This window comes from Lepidochelys kempii, chromosome 22, assembly GCF_965140265.1.
Source record: "Lepidochelys kempii isolate rLepKem1 chromosome 22, rLepKem1.hap2, whole genome shotgun sequence".
Taxonomy (NCBI): domain Eukaryota; kingdom Metazoa; phylum Chordata; order Testudines; family Cheloniidae; genus Lepidochelys; species Lepidochelys kempii.
In genome coordinates this window covers 707,841-713,350 of record NC_133277.1, presented here as the reverse complement: position 1 = coordinate 713,350, position 5,510 = coordinate 707,841, and the positions used below count along the sequence as shown (strand labels likewise).

Below are 5,510 nucleotides of genomic sequence, written 5' to 3'. Positions count from 1 at the left end.
CGGGCGGCTCAGTGGGAGATCTGGATGCACAGAAGCTCATTGGGGGGTTCTAGGTGCAGGGGCAATGGGACTCTGCAGGGGATCCAGGTGCAGGTGGTTGGGGCTCAGTTGGGAGGGTATCTGGGGGGCTCATCGGGGTGGTACAGATGCAGGGGAGGTGGGGCTTGTCATGATGAGGGTTTGATGGGCCTGCTTAACAGGGGAGCCCCAGCTTCTGCCAAGGGGATCCGCATGCTGAGCTCCAGCTTCCCCCCTGCCCCCGCTTCCCCCATCCCCTTCTCTTCCCCATCCCATGCCCCTTCCCCACTACTCCATCTCCTCCCCAGCCCACTCCCTTCCTTCCCCCTGCCCCTGCTTCCCCTGTCCCCTTCTCTTCCCCATCCCATGCCCCTTTCCCACTACTCCATCTCCTCCCCAGCCCACTCCCTTCCTTCCCCCTGCCCCTGCTTCCCCTGTCCCCTTCTCTTCCCCATCCCATGCCCCTTTCCCACTACTCCATATCCTCCCCAGCCCACTCCCTTCCTTCCCCCTGCCCCTGCTTCCCCTGTCCCCTTCTCTTCCCCATCCCATGCCCCTTCCCCACTGCTCCATCTCCTCCCCACCCTACCCCCTTTGTCCTCTTTCCTCCTTGCTCTTCCTCTGCCCCTTGCACGTCTCCCCTGCTCCCCCCAAGTGTTTCCATCTCTCACTGCATGGCTGAGAGCCCCGCTGATGGAGCAGGCTGACAGCTGGGAGGGATGCTATAGAAACTGTGGCATGAACTCTGCTCCGAATATTACCAATGCCTCCGTGTCAAACACTGCAATTCGGGTGGAGGAGAGTCGGCTGAGCACCTTTGGACAGATCTCTCTCCATAGCCACTCCAGCCCCCATCACTATGGCATCCAAGCAGCAGTGATCTCTAGGGCTGACTCTTGTTGACACTAGTCTTATTACTGTAGCACTGGCAGGCCCCAATCCAGCTTGGCCCTCCAGGAGGTTTAGTCTAAACCTAAAACTTAGGTGGGCTTGGCTGCCTTGTTCAGGGCTGTGAACAAAGTCCTGCCCCACACCGTGTAGTTCGTTTGGTGTAACTCACACTGCAGATGCAGCTAGGTCAATGGAGTAATTCTTCCAGCTACTGCCATTCCTGGGGGTGGATTTACTAGAGGAAGGGGGAAACCCCTTGTCCCCTTTTGTCTCGGTAGTAAGTGTCTATCCTACACAGCACAGCTGTAGCTGGAGCACTTGCCATGTTGACACACCCATGGAGCACGATGGTCCCTGCCCAGAAGAGCTTCTAGCAGATTGGGGGGGGGGAAGAACACCTAGGTTCCTTCTTCATCACTGACTTCCAGTGTAGCCCTGGGCCAGTCACTTAAACTCTCTGTACCTCAGCAGCTCCTCTGAGACGTGGGGATAGAGCCATGGCACTGCCCTGCTTGTAGGGGTGCTGTGAGAGGTTTTTAGTTGTTGGGTTTTTTGACAAACCGTTTTCGGTCCCAGAACTCCAGTTTTGTCAAAATCAAAATGTTTTGCATGTAGATTTTGGTGACATTTTTATCATTTTGGATCCTGTTGCCAATATGGTACCACATCATATTTCATAAAAGGTGACCAGCAAAGCAAAATAAACCTCCATGATCAAAATGCAACAATAGGAGGGATCAACTGAAGCTTTTTCATCATTCTTGTTCCAAGGGACACTTTGAAATTTCAGCTTTTTTGTTCCCTGTTTATTTATTTATTTTTTTGTATTTCACAATCACCAATATTCAACCAGCTCTAGTTAGGAAGTGTTCCTATTCTAAAGTCATGGGGAGCGAGACACACGCAGGTGGGAAACTGAGGCACTGACCGATGGACAGGGACTTTACAGCGGAGGCAGGACTGACTGCTGCTCACCAGAGCCCCAGGCAAGTGCTTTACCCACAAGCCCACCCTTCCTCTTCACTCCTACAACTTAAATCTCCATCTGACGCAGAGCCGCTCTCAGCAGTGCCTCTCCTGGACCCAGCCAGGGGGGTGGTTTCTGTGTCCCAGCTGCAGGAGCTTGTCAACATCATTCCAAACACCCGAGAGAAATCCCCACCCCCTGCCTAATTTGCAGGCACTGGTCTCACTTACCTCTTTGAGATCATATGCAGCTGCACTTTTCAAAGTCCAAACCCAGCCATTCTCAGGCTGGTTCTGGCTAACGCTTTCCGCCTAAAATAGAAGCAGAGCCTCCTTGAAAGACTAAGAACTCCTTCTGGCTCTCCATAGATTCATAGATTCATAGATATTTAGGTCAGAAGGGACCATTATGATCATCTAGTCTGACCTCCTGCACAATGCAGGCCACAGAATTTCACCCACCACTCCTAAAAAAGACCTCACACCTATATCTGTGCTATTGAAGTCCTCAAATTGTAGTTTGAAGACCTCAAGGAGCAGAGAATCCTCCAGCAAGTGACCCGTGCCCCATGCTACAGAGGAAGGCGAAAAACCTCCAGGGCCTTCCAATCTGCCCTGGAGGAAAATTCCTTCCCGACCCCAAATATGGCGATCAGCTAAACCCTGAGCATATGGGCAAGATTCATCAGCCAGATACTACAGAAAATTCTTTCCCGGGTAACTTGGATCTTACCCCATCTAAAAACCCATCACAGGCCATTGGGCCTATTACCAAAACCATGTTATCCCATCATACCATCTCCTCCATAAACTTATTGAGTTTAATCTTAAAGCAAGATAGATCTTTTGCCCCCACTACTTCCCTCGGAAGGCTATTCCAAAACTTCACTCCTCTGATGGTCAGAAACCTTCGTCTAATTTCTAATCTAAATTTCCTAGTGGCCAGTTTATATCCATTTGTTCTTGTGTCCACATTGGTACTGAGTTTAAATAATTCCTCTCCCTCTCTGGTATTTATCCCTCTGATATATTTATAGAGAGCAATCATATCTCCCCTCAACCTTCTTTTAGTTAGGCTAAACAAGCCAAGCTCCCTGAGTCTCCTTTCATAAGACAAGTTTTCCATTCCTCGGATCATCCTAGTAGCCCTTCTCTGTACCTGTTCCAGTTTGAATTCATCCTTCTTAAACATGGGAGACCAGAACTGCACACAGTATTCCAGGTGAGGTCTCACCAGTGCCTTATATAACGGTACTAAAACCTCCTTATCCCTACTGGAAATACCTCTCCTGATGCATCCCAAGACGACATTAGCTTTTTTCACAGCCATATCACATTGGCAGCTCATAGTCATCCTATGATCAACCAATACTCCAAGGTCCTTTTCCTCCTCCGTTACTTCTAGTTGATGCGTCCCTAGCTTATAACTAAAATTCTTGTTATTAATCCCTAAATGCATGACCTTACACTTCTCACTATTAAATTTCATCCTATTCCTATTACTCCAGTTTACAAGGTCATCCAGATCCTCCTGTAGGGTATCCCTGTCCTTCTCTAAATTAGCAATACCTCCCAGCTTTGTATCATCTGCAAACTTTATTAGCACACTCCCACTTTTTGTGCCCAGGTCAGTAATAAAAAGATTAAATAAGATTGGTCCCAAAACTGATCCTTGAGGAACTCCACTGGTAACCTCCCTCCAACTTGACAGTTCACCTTTCCCCGCTGAATCCCAAAGCTGTGTTCAAAGTAATGACCAGAGATTGATCACTGGCTGGATTTTCTTAGGGTTTCTTCCACAGCAAAGGCAGACTTTAAAATGCACAAACTAGAAATGCTCCCGGCTGAAATGCTGGTTAAACCGCCGCTGCCCAGCAATTAGTGCCACCCAAATTATGACATTAATGCTTGTCTAAGCCATTGGCTGCTTTGGCTCATACGCCTCTTCCCCAGGATTCCAGTCTTACCCCACTAGTTCCCTGCCTGGATACAGTGGCAGAAACATTATTACAAAGAGAACAAACTGAGGTGCCTTCACATTTTAAAGTAATTAGGCCCTGAAACAATGTACCCAGGGTTCTGGTGGATTCTCCCTCACTGCCCATTGTTAAATCAAGACAAGATGTTTTTCTAAAAGCTCTGCACTAGGAATGAATTGGTGGCAGGTCTCTAGGCTGTTCTAGAGGAGGGCAGATGAGATTATCTCTCTATCATCCCTTCTGGCCTTGGAATCTGCATTATTCTGATTTCTCGGCTTCCTGGGGGGTTGAATGTCACACATGGAGTGGGTCTGATCTTCCTGGGGGAAAGTAAGAATTCCACTGATGCCCAGCATCGCAGGAAGAGCTGGGGCTGTGGACTAAAAGCGAGCACATAGATTCACATCACAGCTCGCTCTGCCTTCCCTGGCACCTGGGGAATGCAACAGGCACTGAGCTCCAGGTCCCCTTTCAAGACAGAGGGGAAAGGACTCTGTGTGTGTGTGTGGGGGGGGGGGATGACACAGCCTCTCCACTTACAGCTGGAGATCAGAGAGATCACAGATGTCAATCAAGTTTCACATTTCTAGCAGTGGTGCCGGGGGATACTGGAAAGAGATGTCTGTGTGTCCAATGGATGTGAAATCAGCTGTGCACTAACACTGACAGCTCCCGCTCCCAAAGCGCCCCTGCCAGTCCATGCTGATATCCACAGGGGAGGGGGGCAGAGAAGAGCGGGCCAGGCAGGGGCCCCTTTGGAGCTTGGGCCCGGCGCCATGACGCCAGGGGTGCCATGGTAAACCTGGTACTGATGGTAAGAGGCTCCACGGGGGGCTGGCCCTGCTTTCCTACCACCTTGAGATGCTGGCCGCAGAACAAATGCTGGTCTGTGGGTGGCCTTCAGTGGGGGTTTTCCATGCCAGAGAGCAGGCTGGCTGGATGTCTTTGTGGCTGTCTGCTGGCCACGCATAGGCATGATCCTCTTGCCCCACCCTCAGTTGCTCTGTGCCTTTTAAGCCTTCCCTTGGAGCTGTCAGCACCAGCCACCTCTGCTCTAGGTGCCCAGAGGAGGAGAGGTGTGCTGGGCTCCAGCCTGGGACTCTTCCTCCCTCCTGCCTATCAGGCCTGGCCCTGACACTCCTTCCTTTAAATGCCATGTGGGCAACAGGAAGAGGGTGGCAACTGCCCAGAGAGGAGAGGTGTGCTGGGCTCCAGCCTGGGACTCTTCCTCCCTCCTGCCTATCAGGGATGGCCTGGCCCTGACACTCCTTCCTTTAAATGCCATGTGGGCAACAGGAAGAGGGTGGCAACTGCAGGTACAAGGATCAAACTTGTGGACATCAGGTGAAGCAGCAACACACACAACCATCAGGTCAATCAGCAGGAATCTCTAGCCAGACTGTGAAGTTCTAGGGCCCCAACCTATAGCGGCCATTCTGTCAAACCAGCCGGACCAAAGACCTATCTCCAGTGGACGTCAGTCACCCAGCACAAGGGGAGGAGCGTCACTCTGGTTCACCCAGAGACACGGAAACCAAGCACACTGAGCTCCAAGGCTTTGCAGCAAACCAACATAGCCCCAGGAGGTCCCACTGAGATTTGAACTCAGATCGCAGGATTCAGAGTCCCAAATGCTGACCATTACACCATGGGACC

General features: G+C 50.8%; 1 non-coding gene across 1 annotated transcript; it reads right to left on the bottom strand.

The window, feature by feature from the left end:
• Positions 1–5,438: 5,438 nt before the first annotated feature.
• TRNAQ-CUG (transfer RNA glutamine (anticodon CUG)) lies at positions 5,439–5,510 on the bottom strand. The gene has a single exon. It is a non-coding gene; the product is annotated as a tRNA-Gln (tRNA).